Raw genomic sequence first — 22,115 nt, forward strand, 5'->3', positions numbered from 1 at the left:
GGACAAACATGGATGCAGAAACCAGGAGACAACAGCTAATAGCTCGACGTTTCAAGGAATGTTCTCATTGTGAGGTTTTCCCATTGAGACAATGTCTTGAATAGATGCAGGTGGGAGCTACCACTGTCCAGGAGAGAGCGGCCAAATGAATGTGTCCCTTGAGGTTAAAAAAAAAAAAAGGTCAATTAGGGCACGATGGTGTCTATTCCCTGGTTGTGTGAACTGTTGTATTAAGTGTTGTGGGGCTTCTCCAAGGGCTGGACAGAAAGGTTATGACCATTCTGGAAAAAACAGTGTTGTGATTGGCCAACATGACAGCACAAATCCTGTTAAGCAGTGGGATATTGCCATAAGTCTCTAAAGCATATGATTGTTTAGAAATCTGAATTCACTGATTATTTAGTTCAAATTATTGAAACTTTGGGAGTAATAACTTTTTTAAAAAATTTTTAATGCTTATTTATTTTCAAGAGAGAGAGTGCAAGCGGGGAAGAGCCAGAGAGCGAGGGAGACACAGAATCTGAGGCTTCGGGCTCTGAGCTGTCAGCACAGACCTCGACGCAGGGCTCGAACTCACAAACCGTGAGATCATGACCTGAACCAATGTTGGGTGCTTAACCAACTGGGCCACCCAGGTGCCCTTTTTGAGAATAGTATGTTAACAGCCTTGTTATCTTATGATTCAGAGACAGGCATAGCAAAGGAAGAGTCCTCGGAGAACGTTCTAGTTAAGCATGTCATACCTAAAACACAGGCTCCTTATCTCTAAATCTCCATGTCTGTGGAAAGAAGGACAGAGAAAAACTTTATGGCTAACTAAGGACGGAAAATGCTGCCATGAAAGAAGGTGTCACTGAGTCATAAAAAAATAATAGATTTGGGTGCCAATTCAGGATGTCTACACTAAACTCAGTCCAAACTGAATTTTAAAAACAGGGCAGGTCTCAGAGAAATGTCACCACAGCAGCTCCATTCCACAGGGTGTTGTATGAAAGTGATGAATCATTAAATGCTACTCCCAAAACCAATACTGCACTCTCCGTTAACTAAATAGAATTTAAATTAAAAACATTTTAGGGGCGCCTGCGTGGCGCAGTCGGTTAAGTGTCCGACTTCAGCCAGGTCACGATCTCGCGGTCCGTGAGTTCGAGCCCCGCGTCAGGCTCTGGGCTGATCGCTCGGAGCCTGCAGCCTGTTTCCGATTCTGTGTCTCCCTCTCTCTCTGCCCCTCCCCTGTTCATGCTCTGTCTCTCTCTGTCCCAAAAATTAAAAAAAAAAAAAAAAACATTTTAAAATAATTAATTAATTTTTTGGAAAAAAATTATTAATAAAAAAATAAATTATAAAAAAATAATTAATAATAATAATAAAATAATTGATTAACTGAGGCTTTTTTTAAAGGCAATACCAGCTCCATTCACAGCCCCGCTGAAGGCGGGAAGCTGTTTTGTCCCTTTGGATCCTGCAGTTAACCTGTGGGCTGGCTACATACTTTCAACTTTGTAACTTATGCACTGTCCCCCCTGGGGGGAAACAAGGCAACTGGATAAATAAAACTCTTTTTAGTTCTTTCATGGATATATCATTTTATTTTATTTTTTAAATGTAAATTCAAGTTAGTCATCACACAGTGTAGTCTTGGCTTCAGGAGCAGAACCCAGTGATCCATCTCTTATGAACCCAGTGTTCATCCCAGCAAGTGCCCTCCTTAATGCCCATCACCCGTTTAGCCCATCCCCCCACCCACCTCTCCTCCAGCAACCCTCAGTTTTGTTCTCTGTATTTAACAGTTTTTTAGGGGCTCCTGGGTGGCTCAGTCAGTTAAGCGTCCGACTTCAGCTCAGGTCATGATCTCACCGTCTGTGGGTTCGGGCCCCGTGTCAGGCTCTGTGCTGACAGCTCAGAGCCTGGAGCCTGCTTTGGATTCTGTGTCTCCCTCTCTCTCTGCTCCTCCCCTGCTCATACTCTGTCTCTCTCTGTCTCAAAAATAAATAAAAACATTAAACATTTTTTAAAAAAGAGTCTCTTAGGGCTCTGTTTTTATCTTAGTTTTCCTTCCCTTCCTCTGTGTTCACCTGTTGTGTTTCTTAAACTCCACGTATGAGTGAAGTCACATATTTGTCTTTCTCTGGCTGACTTATTTCACTCAGCATAATACCCTGTAGTTCTATCCACATTGCTGCAAATGGCAAGATTTCATTCTTTTACATCACTGAGTAGTATTCCATATATATCATCTTCTTTATCCACTCATCAGTCAAAGGACGTTCGGGCTCTTTCCACTGTAGCAGGATTCTCGCACAGAGAGTCATGACACAGAGGCTTTTCTTTCCAGGAAGCAGCTGTATGCATGCCGACACTGCTCAGTTGGGTTCATACCCATAGAACTGAGCCCCGAACACCACGTGGCATAGTTTTTTATACATTTTCTACTTCTTTGTCTCCCATATATAGTAACACACAAACATGCAGTCTGATTAAGTGGTCTCATGTTACAAGGTCATGAGGAACGTCATGTATACGTATAGCCAGGTTGCCTTGGGGTTTTGTTTTGTTTTGTTTTGTTTTTTTCCATTCCTCAGGGAGGGGACCCTACCACACCATAATTTGGCTATTGTTGTCAGCACTGCTATAAACATCGGGGTGCATATGCTCCTTTGAATCAGCATTTTGTATGCTTTAGATAAATTCCTAGTAGTGCAATTGCTGGGTGGTAGGGTAGTTCTATTTTTAACTTGTTGAGGAACCTCCGTACTGTTCTCCATAGTGGCAGCACCAGTTTGCATTCCCATGAACAGTACAAAAGGGTTCCGTTTTCTCCACATCCTTGCCAACATCTGTTGTGGCCTGAGTTGTTAATTTTAGCCATTCTGACAGGTGCGAGATGGTATCTCATTATGGCTTTGATTTGTATTTCCCTGATGATGAGTGATGTTGAGCATCTTTTCAGGTGTCTGTTAGCCATCTGGATGTCTTCTTTGGAAAAATGTCTATTCATAATAAAACTCTCTTTTTTAAAAATGTTTGAACCAGGAAATCCTGAAATAACTTTTCAGTTTCTCCATGGTGCTGATGGCAACAGACCTGTAAGGAATGATAAGCCACCGTGACGTACAAGTCAGAGTCAAAGGAAGCAGGGAAGATAAAAATGATGGGAAACCCGTTTGAGAAAGGGACAGAAAGAAGCAGATAGTTGGAGCACAGGGAGGAAAACATCCCAATAATAACAGTGTTCTGGAGGAAAGATGCTTAGACTCCAGTTTTTAAGGTCCCGAGAATTCCCTTCAGCTCAGTAATCTAGGATTTCCTTCCATCTTCAGGGTCCACTGCACCCAGGTTAGAGCACAAGTCAAAAAGGGTGGAAGCAATAGAAGGAACTAGGGCAATTCATGCTCAGGCTACTGCCAAGCAATAGATTTGATATGCACTGATTGCCACATCTTTTTGAAGATGTTATTAGAAACTTCGTGTCCCTGGTACTTTGTGTCTGAAACACGGGGACCAAGTTTGTGCCTTATGAATCCACAGAATTCCCGGGATCAAAATTGACAGACCACCCCAAAATGTTCTGCGGAAGTTCTATAGCTAATGAGAACCACAGAGCTCACAAACAATCAGCCTGACTCCAATCAGCCTCCCAGTGAGTCTTGGAATCCCTGATGGCATAGCCTCCATTCCTATCCCCAAGAGGCATCATCCCTGAGAGTAGAGCCCAGAGCAATCAGTGGCTGACAAAAGAATTCATCCCGCTGACAGGAAGTGAAGAATCAGCTTGATTTCTGTAGAAAACTGGTTCTATCAAACACAAGAAACTCCATAACTCTGGACTACAGGGGCTACAAATTAGACAGTTAAGAAGGGCCAGTGTAGGGCACTAAAACGAGAAGTCCCCTGGAGTTACGACACCATGGTTTAAATCCTGGCTTTTCCACTTGCAATTTGTTCTTTGACAAGCCACTTTAATTTTCTGAGCCTTGGCTAACACATTTCAAGAGTGAAACCCATAATGGTTATTCCGGGATTATTGAGAGGACTCACTAAGTTAATATGGAAAGGAAATGTTCCACACAGAACAAGGGCTCCATAAGCCTAATGGTCTCCACAGAATCACTTTCTTTCTCGGACCCTTGAAAAAGAAACCCAAGACAGATGATGACCTGGTTCACAGGAGAGCAGAGGTAGATTATGAAAGCACTCACAAGGAATTAACTGGAAATATTTGACTTGGAGATGAGATCAGATGAAAGTGATCATTAACACTGTCTGTCTTGGGAGAAAGGGAATTCACTCCACATAATATCAATGTGTAGAATATATCAACATGTAGAAGATATAGAAAAAACCATGTGGCTTTCCCAACAGGGAGACTTTTCCAAAATAGGGTGCCCCCAGAAGTCCCCACCACAGAAAGGGTTAGCATAAGGCTCTGCATCTGACAACTCAGGAGGGCACAACCTGAGAGGCCATCTGAGACCCGGTGCATACCAGGGATACATGACAATTTGTTGGGAATGTTCTAGAATAGAGAGACTCTACAATGGTCCCTCCCAGTCTTGATAGTCTAAGGTTCTCTGGTCTTAAAGATAACAAGCAAGAAATACTGACCCAAGGTTCGATTTCAGGAGGGGTGCAGAGATAGGTAAAAGTCTTTCATAGTAACTAGGTAACTGGTTACCTGGTAACTGCTAGATGTGGATTCTTAAGGTGGTAAACATTTTCTTCTCCCTCTGAGCAGAGAATATCTGGGATATTCACCTAACATCTGACACTGAAGAAAGCAAAGTCCTTCAGTTCTGGAATCTCTGATTCCATTCTCCTCTTCAGGTCACCTACTTACATCGAGGCTATGGCCCCCTAAAATCTCACTGCTGTGACAGAGTTCATTCTTGTGGCCTTCACAGATCACCCTGAACTGGCGGTGCCCCTCTTCCTGATGTTTCTCATTTTCTATATCGTCACCCTTCTGGGGAATGTGGGGATGATCATTCTGACCCAAGAGGGTGTCCAACTCCACATGCCCATGTACGTCTTCTTGAGCCACCTCGCCCTACTGGATGCCTGCGACGCCTCGGTCATCATTCCTCAGATCCTGGCCACACTGGCCACAGGCAAGACGGTCATCTCCTATGACCAATGTGCTACCCAGTTCTTTTTCTTCACCTTCTGTGCAGGCACAGGGTGTTTGATGGCCTATGGCCACTTTGTTGCCATTAGCAACCCATTGTGCTATAGCCTCGCTATGACTCCAGGCACCTGCTGGGGATTGTTGGCTGCAGCCTATGTCTGTGGGGTCTCAGGGGCCATCCTGCGTACCACATGCACCCTCACCTTCTCTTTCTGTGACCGTCTCTGTCTGTGACAGACTTCTTCTTCTGTGACCTCCCACCCCTGCTGAAGCTTGCCTGCAAAGCATGACACAAAGTGCCACTGTCATCTTCTTTTTTGCCAAGCTCATGTTCCTGGCCAATGTCCTGATCATCCCAGTCTCCTATAGGCTCATAATCAGAGCCATTTTAAGGGTGAAATCTGTTGGTGGACGAGCCAAGACCTTCTCCACCTGCACGTCCCACCTCACCACTGTTGTCCTCTTCTTCAGGACACTTGCCTTCGTGTACCAGAGAAATCACTCAGACTCATCCCCAGAGGAGGACAAGATCGTGTCTGTCGTTTACACTGTGGTCATCCTCATGCCGAACCCCTTGATCTACAGTCTGAGGAACAAAGACGTAAAAGCTGCACATTCAGAAAACTCATTGGTAAAATCCAGTTCCCAAAGAATGCAGCTTCAGGTGAGAGTCGTTCATCCTGATCCATTTTCTCCCCAAATCTTCATGCTCTGATAAGTATCAACACCATGCAGTGCCTGCCCTCAAGAATGGCAGCTTTCAGTAGCACTCAGGAAGTAGGGAAGAACTACCACTTTTTTTTTTTTAATTTAGTTTGGGAAAACCACAAGGTTGGTGAAATTTACTTAGATGACTCTCTCTACCTCTCTTTTTTTGCCTTCTCCCTCTTTAGCCCACTCTCAAATTATCAGGGTTCTAGGGATACTCTCTGATATCACCGAGCAAAAAGCTGACACAGTCATAAGTGAACTGACTACCACATCCAAGCTGCCATCTTCAACTCAAGCACACTGAGGTTCCCCAGTTGCCCCCTCTTTATCCCGCCATCTCTGTGCTCCCTGATACTGACGTTTACTCTCTGTGCAAGATTATAGCTGGGAATCATACTAACAGGAGGAGAGTCAGGAATTTTGCTCTTCTTTTATGGTGTGGATAACCGACCAACTCATTATGAAGAAATTAATGAAAAGTACCGTGAACCCAGTGGAATTTCCCATTGGTACAGATTACAAGAGTAAAAGGAAGGGTGCTCCCTTTGACTACTCCCCCACTTATGTCTTCCTGAATGGTGCCCAGTATCTCCAGGACTCTACTCTCTGCCTTTCAAGTGGCAAATGTCTACATTCTGGATCTCCAATTCTTTTGTTTCTCCTCCTCCTAAACACAGCACCTGACTCATGACAGTCTCTGCTCTCAAAAAACTCACTCCCAGAGGCTGCAAAGTCAGCAACAGTAGACCTACAGCAAACGGTCTTAAATGGAATTACCTTGTCAGGTAATGTCTTACCCTCTTGGAACATCAGTTTCCTCTAATCAAAAAAAAAAAAAAAAAAAAAAAGATCAATACTTCCTGTTTGAAAGAATTGTTGAAAGGATGTTTAAAGAAGAGGATGAAAATCAATGTGGAGGTTTGGTTTAGTCAGAAGAGGCTGAGTTTGCTGTGGCAACAATCAAATCTGAAACTGTTCATAATACTTTCCCCATGCAAATTGGGGCGTTCTGCTGTACGTAGTCACTCAGAGATTCTGGCTTAAAGAGGCCCCTTCATTTTATAGCTATACTGTGAGAAATGCAAACTATGCAGGGGATAAAAGACTACTACAGAATCATAATGGACCTTTTCTCCCACAGCCCACTGGTTAGAAGGAGTCACACAGTCCCGCCTCGCTAGAAGGGAGCCGTTAAAGGTAAAAGTACAAATGGAATCTATGCGAAGCAATATTGACTCTGCCTCCCCTGTGGCTGCGATTATCAGCATTCCACAAAATCATAAGTAATCAGATTATTTCTTGATTGTTCAGATCATTTTCTACAAACCACCTCTCCCATATTTAGGGAAACAGGTCCACTCTTTCACTTGCCACCTGGCCAAGTGCCATTAGGATCCCCATGGGCTTTTCACCCAAGCTCAATTCATCAGAGTACTTTGGGAATATTATTAGTGAAATGAGAAGGAGTCTAAAATACTCCTTTTATATATAAAAATATAAAATATTAACACTACTAACTGAAGCCAATATATATATATTATATATACATATAATATATAATATTATAATAATATATATATTATATGTATATATAATATATATAATATATATATATATATAACAAAAAGATATGTAACTTGTGTTTTGTAGAAGGCCATGACTCCAGCCACATGAACTAGAGGGGCAGAGGACAGAGAAAGAGGAAAGATGAGAGAGGGAAAGAGAGCCCTAATCCCACTTGACCCATACATTTTTCAAGCACAACATACCCAAAATAGGAGTCTTGATCCCCCATCCCCAACACTTACTCCTCCCAAATCTTCTCCGGTACCACCTGGAGAAACCAGTTGTCCAGACAAAATAATTATAATCATCATCCTCATTTTCTTATTCCTCTCATTCTCTCACATCCAACCCATCAGCAAATTCTAACAGTTCTAACCCAAAAAGAACCCCCATCTGGTTTAGGCGGGCCTCAGAGACCAGTGTGCCAGAGTAAGTATCCAACATCCTGTGTCGGTGCTGTGGTTGGGGCAACACCTTTGTGGTCTTACAGTGCGTAGGCATCTCTTCTTGGTTTGAAATGACTTTACTTCTCCAGCCTTCCTGCTAATTCTCTGAGCTACCCATTATCATTTAAATAAATTCCTTTTCTAATTAAATCAGTCTATGTCTGTTGCTTACCACTAAGAAATCTTATTGATACAGAAATCAGCAGCAAGATTGTTATAGGCAAGAAACCATTGGAAAAATTGGAGGAATCAAGTCATATTCCTAGCTACATTGAGTCTATGGCCAAAAAACTATACCATAGATAGATATAGATATAGATAGATATAGATATAGATATATGTATATATATATATATATATATATATATATATATATATATATATATATGGAATTGGGTCAGGTAATTATGGAGGCTGAAAAGTCTCACCATCTGCAGTCAGCAAGTTGGAGACCCAGAAAAGCTGATGGTATAAATTCCAGTCTGAGTCCAAGTTCAAAGACAGGAAGAAACCTATGCCTCAACTCAGTGATGGTCAGGCAGGGAAAGGGAATTCTTCTTTGTTGAGCCTTTTGTTCTATTCAGGTCTTCAACAAATTGGATGAGACCTACCCATATTGAGGAGGAAAATCTGCCTTATTCATCTGCCAATTCAAATGTTATCTCATCCAAAAACACTCTCACAGACACACCCAGAATAGCATTTAACTAAATCATCTGGGTACCCCATGGCCCAGTCAAGACGACACATAAAACTAATCATCACAGAATTGGCTATCTTGCCTGAGTCAGACTGAAACAGAGAGAATCTATCCAGTATTACGATACAGGGTGCAGACTAATACTCCCTTCTCCCATAGCTCAGAACAGTGAAACAATAGCAGATTTTGATCCTGTAATGTAATGTCTAGTAAAGACAAAGCTTTGAGAACTATGAGGTCTCTGTCACATAATGTGTGATAGGTAAGGCATGAGTAATTCAAGACTCTGTGGTGGGTGGTTGCTTCTAAAGGCACTGGATAGTTTAAGGAAATTGACTGGCATGACATTTCCTAAAGTCTTGATCAAAACACAGAACAAAAATTAGGGACTATAAATTATTATTCTTTTAAAAATATTTTACACTTTCAGCATTAGGGCTGCTAATGGGAAAAGTAGCCTAATATTTAAGCTGTGGGATGCCAAATTATTCTGCCAGTTAAATTACTGCCCCTTGTCCAGAACCGAGTTTCGTATCCACCTAGGCTTAAAGCTGTGGCGCTTATTGAAAAAGAATGAGAAAGAGAGATACTGGAAAAACCTAGCAGCCCACTGGAATGGCAGTGCAAGGGAAACTCTGGGTGACTCTGAGTCCCTCCAGCCTCACCCCCACTGAGCCTCCCTTGCTGGCTCAGGCATCATCTCCTTCTCTGTTTAAGGGAGCTTCCTGCCTTGCATGAAGACCTTGTCACAGCCTTACTGCTACCTGCTACCCTGCAAGGCAAAGCTGATTCTCTTCCTGCCCCAGTGCTACAACCCTCATTCTCTCCAGATCTATTATCAGAGTTTTCTTAAGGTTAGATACAAATATGCCAAGATAGGTCAACTGCAAGTTGAAACCAAGAGAATTCTTACACATGAAATCATTTAAAAGGCTCTATAAAGTTATAACAGCAAATACATTAAGTTTCTAAATGAAAGATTCAAGAACTTAGCTGTAAGTTGAGCTAAATTCATTAGTAAGGGCCCTCATAGCAAGACCTTTTTGGAACCAGCAGAAAAGAGCAGCACATAATTATGGTACTTTTTGTCATTTGCCTTACAGAATATCTACAACAGGCCATCAGCAAAGCCCAACACACAATAAAAAAAGGTACTAGATATGAAAGAGGCAGTGACTGTGGCTCGAAGCTGAAAGAAAAATTCACACAGATGCATAATGATCCAGATGTTGGAATTAAAGGCCTTTATAATAACTGCCGTAAATATGTTAAAGAATTTAGAAGAAACAGATTTAAGCATGAACATATGGGGAATTAAGGCAGAGGAACAAAAAAAAAATCTAACAGAATACAAATTCTAGAACTAAATAACACAGTATCCGAAATGGAGCAGATTGGATACAGCAAAATAGAGAATCAATAAACACCAATACAAGTCAACAGAAATGGTCCAAACTGAAGCAGAGAGAGGAAAGAATATTTAAAACACAAAAGCCGAATGAGACATCTTGGAAAATAGCAAATGGTCCAGCATACATGTAATTGGAGTAACACAAAAAGGCACAGAGAAAAGTGACAAGAGAAATGTTTGAATGGATGACATCTTTCAAAGGCTAAAAAAAATACAATAAAATAAATAATAACTCAGAATTCTATACCTAGTGAAAATAGCATTCAACAGCAAACAACTATTCAACGAAATAGACATTTTCAGATAAATTAATAAAGCTGATAAGAAGCATTAGCAGCAGGCCCGAGCTGCATAAACATGATGTAAAATATAAATATGAACATAAAGAAATAACAAATCGGAATATTAAGATAAAAATGTGAAACAAATAGTGCCAAATGAATGGCTGAGTTCATAGGAAGGAAAAAAGAACACCATAAAGGGTGAATATATGTGAACATAAAGGACAACTTTTTCAAAAATTTCAAGAAGCTATTGACTGCTTAAAATCACAATGTATGTTACAGTTCATAACACAGAGGAAAACAAAATAGATGACAGCAATAACACAAAGATCAAAGGTAGGGAATAAATGGAATTACACTATTATAAGCTTTTTACATTGAAAGTGAAACAGTATAAAATTAACTTAAACTAGATTATAATAAATTAAGGGACACCTACAGGCTCAGTCGGCTACGCATCCGACTCTTGGTTTTGGCTCAGGTCATGATCTCACGGCTTGTGAATTCAAGTCCCACATCAGGCTCTGGCCTGCCAGCATGGAGCCTGCTTGGGATTCCCTCTCTCTTTCCCTCTCTCTGCCTCTCCCCTGCTCATGTGAGCGCATGCGCTCTCTCAAAATAAATAAACTTTACAAAACAGGAGAGAGAGCCCCAGAAAGGGAAGGAAGGAAGGAAGGAAGGAAGGAAGGAAGGAAGAAAAGAAGGAGGGAGGGAGGGAGGGAAGAAGGACGGAATGAAGGAAGGAAAGAAGGCAGGAAGAAAGGAAGGAGGGAGGGAGGGAGGGAGGGAAGAAGGAAGGAAGGAAGAAAGGAAGGAAGGAAGGCAGGAAGGAAGGAAGGAAGGAAGGAAAAGCACTTTCACAACTTCAAATTTCTCCCAGGGGAGCCTTTATTGCATCTGCTGTCCTGGCATCCTAGTCAATGTAGCATTTGTCTCAGAATTCGCACATTTTTAGATAATAGTTCAGTAGACTTCCATCCTATACTTCTTGCATCTGCCATGCTAGGACCTAGTAGTGTGTGGAACACGCATACAGTGAACGGAGTTGTCGCCTTGACGCGTGTTTAAATCTGAAAGAAAAATCAGCCATTTCTCATCTGTCTTTCCCTGATTCTTTCTAGACTGAAATTTCTTGTCCACCGACATCACACAAGGTGCCCAGTGCTTTAGAAAAAAAAAAAAAATCACTCAGGCACAAGGATCTAGGTTGGGTCATTTCTCTGGTTTAGGGTGGTGGTGAGGGAGACCTTGAACACTGCACCCCCCTGGCACCCAATGGTGTGCCAGCCAGCTGTAAGTGGCCCATGCCAACAGGTTTTCCCTGGGTAGGCACTTAAGCATAAATGCACAGCGTGCAGAAAACGGGGACTAAGAGACCATGCAGTGGAGCATATACAAATCTGAAAGCTTTCATTTCTGTGGTTTGGTCCATGTTTGCAGGGTAGAAGGCCACAGCAATGTATTTTATTGTTTGGTATCACTTTTATATTTTGCAATAAGCACTTGCCATAGCAATAAAGGAAAAAACAAAACAAAACAAAAACAGAAGCGTGTGTTGCTCAAGAAAGTTGATGATGAGCATGTATTTTGCACGAGATGTTTGTCAGCATTTATCCCCCGCTGTGGGAGTCATGGTGATGCCTCCAAGGACTTGAAAAGTGGAAGACACAAATCTGCTGAAGACCCATCAATCAACACGTGTTTTCAGAGACTGTGCCAGACGGAAATGACTGAAAATCATGGGTGTGTTTACACTGCACTCTCGGAAGCAAGACTTTCCGTTCCCATCAAAGGTCACTTCGCTCATTTATCTCATTCCCATTTTTTGTGTGTGTACACACACGTACACCCAAAAAATCAAAGCAACACTTGGTAACGTATTGGCGTCAAAAGAAAAGAACAATTTTACCCACAGTAAAATGATGACAGTTTCATATCGGTGGCATTAAATGCGTCAGACGGGAGATCATCTGTTATTTCTAATAAATTTTCCCATCCAACCTATCAGAATAAAGCTGTTGAAAGTTCATTCCGTCAGAGATGAAATATCTAACATTGTTGTGAACACTGTTGTAAATTCAGCAGAAAATATCAAACTGGCAGAAACAGTTCTGTTTGGGGATATAATGAAAATACAAATTTTAGTGTAGCACAGCATACAATAAAAGCAATACTCTTACTGAATTATGGAACTTCTGGAACAAGAAATATATTTGGAATCAGTCATAATACATATAATCTATTACACATCCAAACAAGTTACAATGGTTTTCCCATCAAATAGAAGCTGTATTTTTCGGGCGCCTGGGTGGCTCAGTCAAGTAAGAGTCTGACTCTTGATCTCAGCTCAGGTCTTGATCTCAGGGTCATGAGTTCAGGCCCCTAGTTGGGCCCCATGTAAAGCAACAGAGATGTTCTCTTGCTGACCTTGATGAAGGAAGCTGGCATGTTTTGAGAGGCAAGGCCACACAGTGGAGACCTGAGAGTTGGCTCAAGACCAGCCCTGGCCAATAGCTAACAAGGAAAAATGGGCCCACGGCCAAAACTTGCACACAATGAATCCCACCCACAACCAGATGGGGCCTGGAAGAGGACTTTGCCCCTCAAGATGCCATCCTCATGAAATGGATGCCCCACCCAGTGCCTTGATTCCAGTCACGGGAGACGCCCCCGCCCAGAGGAGGCAGATAACACACTGTCTGCCTCCTGCCTCTTGGAAATTACGAGATGTTAAATGTGTGTCATTTTAAGATGCTAGTTTTGCGGTAATTTGTTACTCACCAATAGGAAACTCACAAATGTCACTGATTTCTTATATTTCTTATAAAGGAAAAGCTAGTGTGGGGCTCCTGGGTGGCTCAGTTGGTTAAGCATCTGACTTCAGCTCAGGTCAAGATCTCACGGTTCATGAGTTCAAGCCCCACATTGGGGGCTTTGCTGTCAGTGCAGAGCCTGCTTCAGATCCTCTGTCCCCTCCCCCCACCCTGCCTTTCCCTGTTCGTGTGCTCTCTCTCTCTCTAAAAATTAAAAACATTTTTTTACAAATAAAATAAAGTAGGGGCGACTGGGTGGCTCAGTCGGTTAAGCCTCGACCTCAGCTCAGGTCATGATCCCATGGCTTGTGAGTTCGAGCCCCTTGTTGGCCTCCGTGTTGACAGCTCAGAGCCTGGAGCCTGCTTCAGATTCTGTGTCCCTTCTCTCGCTCTGGCCCTCCCCCACTCATGCGCATGCATGCGTGCTCGCTCTCTCTCTCTCTCGAATAAATAAAGATTTAAAAAAAATTTTTGATAAAATAAAATAAAGTAAAAGCTAGCTTGAAAGCAGCATCCAACAAACTTTTCCTTAAAGACCAGATAGTAAATATTCTAGATATCGTGGGCTGACCGGTCTCTGTGGCAGCTGCTCAAAAGCTGCGTCCTAGTGAGGAAGCAGCCCTAGGCAATACTGACACGAAAGATGGCAGGTGTGTTTCAACAGAACTTTAAGAAGCAGGGGGCCTGCCTGGTTTATATTCTCGGACCCTGATCTCAAGCCCAGAAGGCTTCCTACTCCCTGGCGCCCCCTTCAGGCCAACCGGCTCGCCCCAGCCGGACCCCCACCAGCACCCCTGAGACCTGCCAGTGACACGTCGTCCACGCTGCCGTCGCTCTTTCCCATCCTGGCAGAGCCGTGCCTTCCTTCTCAAAGCATTGACAATTTCCAGGCCTCTTTCAGACGCCTAAGGATCACACTTGAGCTTCTCAGCGGCCGAGTGAGCCAGGAAGGCACACCATGGCTCCCACCTTAAGGGGAGGAAAGCGAGGCCCGTGGACGTCGAACGCCTGCCAGCTGGGCTAGCGGAGCCAGTTGTCGGTTTATGAATAGTTCCTGTCATTCGGTGTTGCTAGTCCCCAGTGCAGAGGGCATGGTGCCAAAGCCCCCCTTTGAGCCTGAGGCTGGACTCCCCCGGCCTCTCCTCAGCCCCAGTGCCTCCCAGGCCGAGCGTTGTGACTGTCCCCATGCTCGCCCCATGATGCCCACTTGGAAAGTAGACTCAGACCTGTAAGGAGCCTCAGAGACAATTCTTCCCGAGGCCTCAAACTGTGGTCCTTGCAGGTGACCTCCGGGCGCCAAGAAAGCAGGGGGAGGTGCAGGGGCCCAGCAGGCAAAACTGGGGGCCACTGACCCTGCAGCCCAGAGGGCATCTCCACCTGTCCCCGCCCCCCGACGTCATGCACTGAGCTTCTTCCTGGTGTGTTACAGAGTTTGCTGTTGAAACAGAGCCTGAGGACCACCTGCTGACGCCAATGTTTCCCTGTCACGAAGGAGAAAACTGAGGTCCCAGAGACAGGAAGTGAATTGCCGGAGAGCTCTCAGAGCATTGACAGCAGAGCTGGGGTAGTATTCAGGCCACAAACACATGGAAGCTGAACCCTAAGGCCGGCCCTCCCTGGCTGTGTCCCTCCGTGAGCATGATGTCGACTGTACCCAGCCCAGGGACCCTCAGGCCTGTGGCCGCGGATGACAGGCTGCTTCAATGGTGTGTTTTGCAGCCTGGCTCCCTGGAGGCCTCGGCCTCCCCTGTGCATCACGGCGGTGATTCTGGCTTGAAGATTACGGGGTGTGAGCAGGCCCAGGGGCCCCTGGGCAGGGAGGTCGACGACTTCATGAACACAAGTCCCCTTAAAAGGGTCCCCAGAAGGGAGGAGGTGCAGGTGGGCAGGGCACGCTGCCTGCTCACGGGTGGCAGGGCTGTCTCTGCAGGACCTCAGCCAGCAAGTAAGGAGGGTTAGTAGCTGTGAGGACAAGTGAGGCAAGGGGTCACAGAACGCTGCCCAACTCTGGAAGAACAGGCATGTAGGACAAAGGCCAGGAGCTCAGCCACACTCACTCACCTTCTTTCCAGGGTCCCCTGAAGACTCAGCTGACATGCCTAGAGCCTCCCTGAGGAGGCCAGGCCCAGGGGATCTGACACCAGGTGCCCCCCAGCCACACGCCCACAAGAAAGGACAGCCAACATGGCCTGTCCAGTCGTCCTGGTGGCCCTGCTCTTGGCAGGGCCCGGGGGACAACACTGTCCGGGCCGCTGGCTACCTGCCAATGTCCAGGGATCTCAGGCGTCTTCTCCACCAAAGGAGACGTGCTCATCGGGGCCGTGAAGCCCTTACACACAGTGCTGGACAGCCATGAGTAAGGTTCCAGAAGCCTCCGGAGCAGCCACTGTGCCAACGGTGGGTCCAGGCCTTATCCCTAGACAGGATGGCCACCTGGGAAGGGAAAGAGGGGGACAGGGGTGCCTTCTGATCACTGGAGGCAGCTGGGGAGCCCTAGATCTGCCATCCACCCTCCCAGGCCCCTGGCAGGGACAGCCCTTGGCTCTAAGCACCTGGGTGTCAGACTGGGTTCTACTCCCAGCCCTCCCTGAGTCACCGAACCACCCAAGGCAAGTCCCCTTCTCTCTCTGCACCACGCTAGTATTCCTTGGGTCTGAGGGAGAGAAGAGCTCCACAGCAGGCGGCCTGGGAATGGCTTCAGAGTCACGGCAACAGAGCCCTGGGAAGAGGCACGGAGGGGCCGTTCGTGGGGCCAGAGGGAAGGCAGCCCCAGGCCCATGCCTGTCCGCAGGGGGCTCCGCCAGCCTGGCTTCCACAGACGTCTGAACTGTTCCCAAGGCCACCCTGGTTTCTCGCCACATTTCAACCTGCAATCTGTGGGGTCGCCCCAGAAAGATGCCCAGGAAGTGTGCAGCCAGAATAATGTCACCCCACCCCACGTCTGTCTGTCTTCTCCCTGCCTAGGTCTCCATCAGAGGCAGGGTAGCTGTTCACGCGCTTACTCAGGGCTCTCTGCTGTGTCTGTGGCCGTTTCTCTCTGCAGGTGTTTGTCCATCTGTGTGCCCGTGTACACGGCCGCCAGTCCCTGCATGTCTGTCTCCCTGTCTTTCCCGCACCTGAGTGCCTGTCTGCATTTCTGCCTGTCTGTCTACTTGTGTATGTCTGTCTTGCCTAAGATCCCCAAACCCCCAAGGCTTCCTCCTTCCAGCAAGCGTGGAAATTCAATCCCACTTTCCATCTTGCCCTCGCTCCTTCCGAACAGACAGTCTCCGTGGCTGTTTTGTGTGGCTCAGCAGAACACCCCTGACCAATGCTAACTGCCCCCCGCACTTTACTCTCTCAAAGGTTCAGTATCCGCTTTTTCCTGAATGTCCTGGGCCTTCTCTTTGCTGTGTCCGAGGCGAAAGGAGACCCAGCCTTCCTGCCCGACATCACCATGGGACTGCAGATCCATGATTCCCGTATCTCGGGGTCTCTGGCGCTGGGGAGCACCCTGGCCCTGCTTTCCAACCAGCCCCACCCCACGCCCAACTTGCGCTGCGGCCCCCAGCCACTGCTCCTGGGGGTGGTAGGCGATGTGACCTGCCCAGAGCCGGAGCCCACGGCTGAGCTGCTGTCCTGCAGAGCCCCTCAGGTGCGGATGCATCTAGAGAGGAAACCGGTAGCAAGCTCTGGCTGGGTGCCCCAGAACAAAGCTGCAACTGGGTAGAGACATCACAGTCTGTGACCCTGGGCCTGGATTCTTCTTCCACAAAATGGAGTTTCTGGTAGTGGAGTAGGTGGGTGGGTCCCTAGGGCTTGTCCCCAAACGGGTGCTGATCCGTCGCGATGCTTTCTCTGGTTTGCAACAACACGACAAAGAAAAGGTACGGTCACTACGTGTCAGCGTGAGGTTGCCAGCCCTCTTCAATCAGTGGTTGCCTTTTTCCTTTTTTCAGTCTTATGGAGACATAATTGGCATACATCACCCTGTAAGTTCAAGGTGTACAGGATGATCGTTTGACTTACACACACTGTGAAACGATGACAAGAAGTTCAGTTAGCACCCAGCGACTCCTATAAATACGATGAAGAGAGAAAGCAAAAGAAGCAAAAAACACTTTTTTCCTCGTAATTAGAATTCTCAGGATTCAGTGTCTTGACAAGTTTCCCACGTGCCTTAGAGCGGTGTGAGCCACGGTCATCACGCTGTATATGCATGCCTTGGAACTGGATGTTTCTACCTTTTGACACCTCCCCTGCAATTCCCCCTCCCCTCCAACCTCAAATCTGATCTCTCTTCCGTGAGTTTGTTAGGGTTTATCTTTCATTTGTTTTCGATTCCACAGAGAAGTGAGATCATACAGTATGTGTCTTTGTGTCTGGCTTATTTCACTTTGCATAATGCCCTCGAGGCCCATCCATGTGGTCTCAATGGCAGGATTTCCTCCTTTTTTATGGCCGAATAATATTCCATTATATATACACACCACAGCTCCTTTAGTCATTCATCCGTCGATGGACATCTAGGTTGTTTCCACATGTTGGCTATTGTAGGTTTTATTTTTTCCAACAAACTTTTGTGATAGAATAAAACTTTGCCAACCTTGGGCCAAACCCCTGTAATTTTTGGTTGGTTAGTTAAATAACCTGGGACACATGTGCTCTAACAGCCCATGATCCGAGGGCTGATCATCGCACTCAAGATTTATAGCCCAGGCCAGGATGACCTCATTCCTCCTCCCCACCCTTCTCAGAAAGCTGGAAAGTTGGACATGTGACCGACCATACTGCAGGATTTCATGATGTTTCTATGAAGCATCTGCCTGGACCTGACTTTTATTTGATCTTTTGTGTGTATCAAATCTGTTAGGCAAGGAAGCGATGTTTATCAAATCGTTTTCCAGTTGCAAAATCCTTATTTTTCCTCACCAGGCCTGGAAATAAGTTACATGACTATTACTTGTGAGCTTCAAAAGACACCGCAAGAAATATTAAATATCTTCTCTCCTGGATTTCCCTGAGACCTCAAATGCCCCAAATGAAAAATCATCCAGTGAGATGCAGACACTTAACCCTCAGTAGCTGTTCTTCAGTGATGGATGGCTATTGTCAACCATTCACACCCTAGTATACATGAGTTTGTCACATGCTTTCTTCTGCATGCATCATTGGCTAATGATGACCTAATAATCATATATGACTTAATAATAACTGTATCTATCCTTTCTTGAATAATTCCTTAGTGGAAACTGCTTTTTAGATACTTTACATGTATCAAATATTTAGGAGAATTAAATGAGTCAATACAGGTAAAACACTCAGGAAAATGCCTGACTTAGAGTAAGTTATATATCAGTATTTCCTATTATTAGTATTATTATCATTATTTTCATTATCTCATTTAATCCTCACAACTTTGGAAGGTAGGTATTATTATTTCCATTTTACAGATTATGAAATTGAGACTCAAAGAAGAAATGTCACTTGCCCCAATTCTCACAGCTACTAAGTAGTAGTTCGGGGTTCAAAGCCAGGCAACCAGACTCCAGGAGTAAAAACAGGTACAGAAGCAAGGAGGAGAGAACCTCGCCTAAGCACAAACGCTGCCTATTGTAGGACTGGTCCTTATTTCCAAATTTTTATTGAGCACACTACTCATGGCATACAGCTCTGTGCCATAACTGCACGTACCATGAGGCACATATGAGGCCATGGCTCTGACCTTGGACGCACTCACCCTGTGGACAAGAAGACAAGCATGAGCCCAGAGAGCTGTAACACGAGAGCACCGACTGGCTCTCGAAGGGTCGGCTGCAGGAGGAGTCGGGGCAGAACAATGTAGCCTCAAGGTTCCAGATGGAAACGTTCGGTGAGGGTGACCTTGGCCTCTCAGTCAGCAATCAGGACACTTAGCTGCTTGAGGATTGCTTTTTCTAGTTTTTTTATTTATGCGAAAATTCTTACAAAGGCATAAAAATAAATTGCTTTTGTAACAAGGAGTAGGAGGCTATAGAGTTTGTCTAGACGCCAAATGAAAAACACACTACACTTTTCTAAACTGGAGTCACTGAACCTTTTACATTTGCTCTGATGGCCGGTGTGTGTGATGTTATTCTGCCCTCTTATGTGATTTTCTGTTTCCTTGGCTTTGTCATAACTTTCCATAAAAAAGGTTAAAGACATAATACTAGAAATGACAGAAAATCTTTTTATTTAGTTAGCTAGAAGGCATTTCTATGCTCTCATTCACTTCTGTTATGATAGTTTTCTATTCATTATGCTTTTTTGTCTTGTCCTTTCTTGAAATTTCCTGATTTTTTTGAACTTTTCTTTTTCTTCTAGTGCTCTGGAAGTTGTGTAGCTTCTTTCTATTTTTCTCATGATTATTCAACTTTTTAACTCACTTGAACCTTTATTTCTCAAGCAATGTCAAGAATTATACAGTGCATGAAAACACCTTATTCCTCTGCTTCTCCCACTGGCCTCCTACAATATGTTCTTTAGTCCATTGCTGCCCTTTTTTTTAATATTTACTTATTTTGGGGAGAGCGCAAGCAGGGGAGGGACAGAGAGGGGGGACACAGGATCCTAAATAGGCTCCACACTGACAGGCTGACAGCCAAGAAGCAGAGAGCCCCATGTGGGGCTCCGACTCAGGAACCGCAAGATCATGACCTGAGCCGAAGTCAGACGCTCAACCAATTGAGCCACCCAGGCGGCCCTCCCCTTCCAGTGCTGTCTTTCTTATGGTGAACTGACTTCCCAGGCCTGAGCATATAGGCTTTGGAGAGACCTGGATGCAGCATGATGAGACATGCAGAGATAATATCTAAAAATAAAAGACAGGGGCTCCTGGGTGGTTCAGCCGGTTAAGCGTTCGACTCTTGGTTCCGGCTCAGGTCATGGTCTCACAGTTTGTGGGTTCAAGCCCTGCATTGGGCTTCTCACTGACAGTGCAGAGCCTGCTTGGGATTCTCTCTCTCCCTCTCTCTCTGCACCCCACCCTCAAAATAAATAAACTTAAAAATTTTTAATGTTTTTTTATAAATAAAAATAAATAAAAACAAAAGACAGACACAGAAGGATTAATGGGACTTCCTACTACTTATGTGATGAATGAAAACAGTCAAGGGACACTTGGGTAGCTCAGTAAGTTAAGCCTCCGACTCTTGATCTCAACTCAGGTCTTTATCTCTGGTGAGTTCACCTCCCCTCCACCCCCCGTTTTATGTGTAGTCAAATTTCCAGAAGCAGATAATAGAGTAGTGGTTCAGGCCTGGGAAGAGAGAAAACAGGGAGATAGTAGTCAAAGGACACAAAGTTTCAGTTATACAAGCTAAGTTCTACAGATGTCCTGTACCACAGAGTGCTTGGAGTTCACAATACCGTACTGTATCCTTAAAAATCAGCCGAGGATAAATAGTGTGCTAAGTGCTCTTATCACACAAAACCAGACCAATATAATAAAGAAGAGGGCGGGAGGAACTTTGGACTGGTGAATAGGTTTATGGGATAGGTGGTGCTCATGGTTTCAGACATGTGTACTTAGCTCCAAACTCATCAGGTTGTAAATGGTAATCATGCACAGATTTTGCAAGTTAAATAAATTAAAACACACACACACACACACACACACACACACACACACACACAAATACACACACACACACACACACACACAAACACACACACAACTGTTTGTAATAATCGAAGGCAGAGAGGGGAGCAGTGAGGGTGGGTCCAGGGCTGCAGGTGAGAGCACCTGGGGGCAGGTGGACCCCAAGCAGGGGATGGTGAGGTGTCCCCATCCGGGGCTGCGGCCCCGCTTCATCCCCCAGATGAGCCGTGGATCTCAGCACCCCCCTCTTCTCCGCCCGGTCGGGGTTCCCATCCTTCCTCTGCACAGCGCCCAGCAGCGCCCACCAGCCCTGGGTCCCCGCCAAGCGCTCGAGTCTCTTTAACTGGACCTGAGTGGGCCTGGTGGGCAATGACGGTGGCGACTGCGAGCGGCGGGACCTGCGGCTGCGGGAGGAGCCGAGGCGCACGGGCAGCTGCGGGGCCTTCTCCCAGGGGATCCGCGGCCAGGACCGCGGCATCCACAGCCCCACCAGCGCGGTCGCCTCCAGCCCCGCTGCGTCTGTGCCTGTTACCACTTCCACTTCAGCCTGCTGGCGGGGGCCCTTTGGGAGAAGAATGTGACGGGGAGGACGTGGGTCTTGTCCATCTCTCTCTCCTCCAACCCATCGGTGCTGCGCCCCCGAGCGCACACCTTGCTGAGCGGCAGCTTGAGCCTGGCCATCCACTCGGGATTCGTGCCCGGCTTTGAGGACTTCCTGCTGGCGCGGCGCCCAGCCGTGCACGCGGGCAATGGCCTGGTGGGGAAGCTCTGGGAGCTGCAGGGATGCAGGTGATACGGGTCAGGGGCTGCCACCGCCGGCGCCAGGGAAGGGGCTCATCAGGCTCCGAATTGCACAGGGCGTGAGAACCTGACAGCTGTCCACCTGTCTGCCTTCAGACCGCATGACCTGATGGCCACTCACCAAGCCTACCCGGCAGCCAGAGCCCTGCTGGCCGCCTGTCAGAACCCGACCACCTGCTCCCCAGGAGAGGGGCCTTTCCCGGGAGGCGCCTGTGCTGACGCTGGCAGTGGCCCGCCTTGGCAGGTGAGCAGCCCAGACGCCCTAATCCAACCCCTGTCCTTCCCAGCTGGCCCTGAGGCGCAGGCTAGCACAGAGGAAGCAAGGTCAAACAAAAGGAGCACTGCATTTAGAGCCAGAGTGTCTGGGCTCAGATCCCTTATTATTAAAGATGTCAGGGGTCTACAGCTAGAAGAGAGGATTGGCTCCCACAGCAATGAGAATCCCTTGTTTGTAAAACTTTCAGGAATCGCACGAGCGCTCGCTCACCGTGGAAAGCAGCAAACCCCAAAAAGCCCTGGCTTTTCCCCCAGAAAGCCAGCTGTCGTATACTCAGCAGCACGCCAGTACACATATGAAAGCAAAATCATAGAAACAAAAGTCAGAGCGGAAGGAAAATCCTCCTAACGCTAAAAGAATGCTTTCAAACAAGGCACAGCT

The 22,115-nt window shown here is 46.0% G+C and overlaps 1 pseudogene; it reads left to right on the plus strand.

Moving 5' to 3' along the window:
- The first annotated feature begins 4,846 nt into the window (after window positions 1-4,846).
- LOC109247007 (olfactory receptor 9I1-like) lies at window positions 4,847-6,642 on the plus strand (annotated as a pseudogene).
- The last annotated feature ends 15,473 nt before the right edge of the window (window positions 6,643-22,115 follow it).

This window comes from Panthera pardus, unplaced genomic scaffold (genome assembly GCF_024362965.1).
Source record: "Panthera pardus isolate Hobbes unplaced genomic scaffold, ASM2436296v1 HiC_scaffold_12, whole genome shotgun sequence".
Taxonomy (NCBI): Eukaryota; Metazoa; Chordata; class Mammalia; order Carnivora; family Felidae; genus Panthera; species Panthera pardus.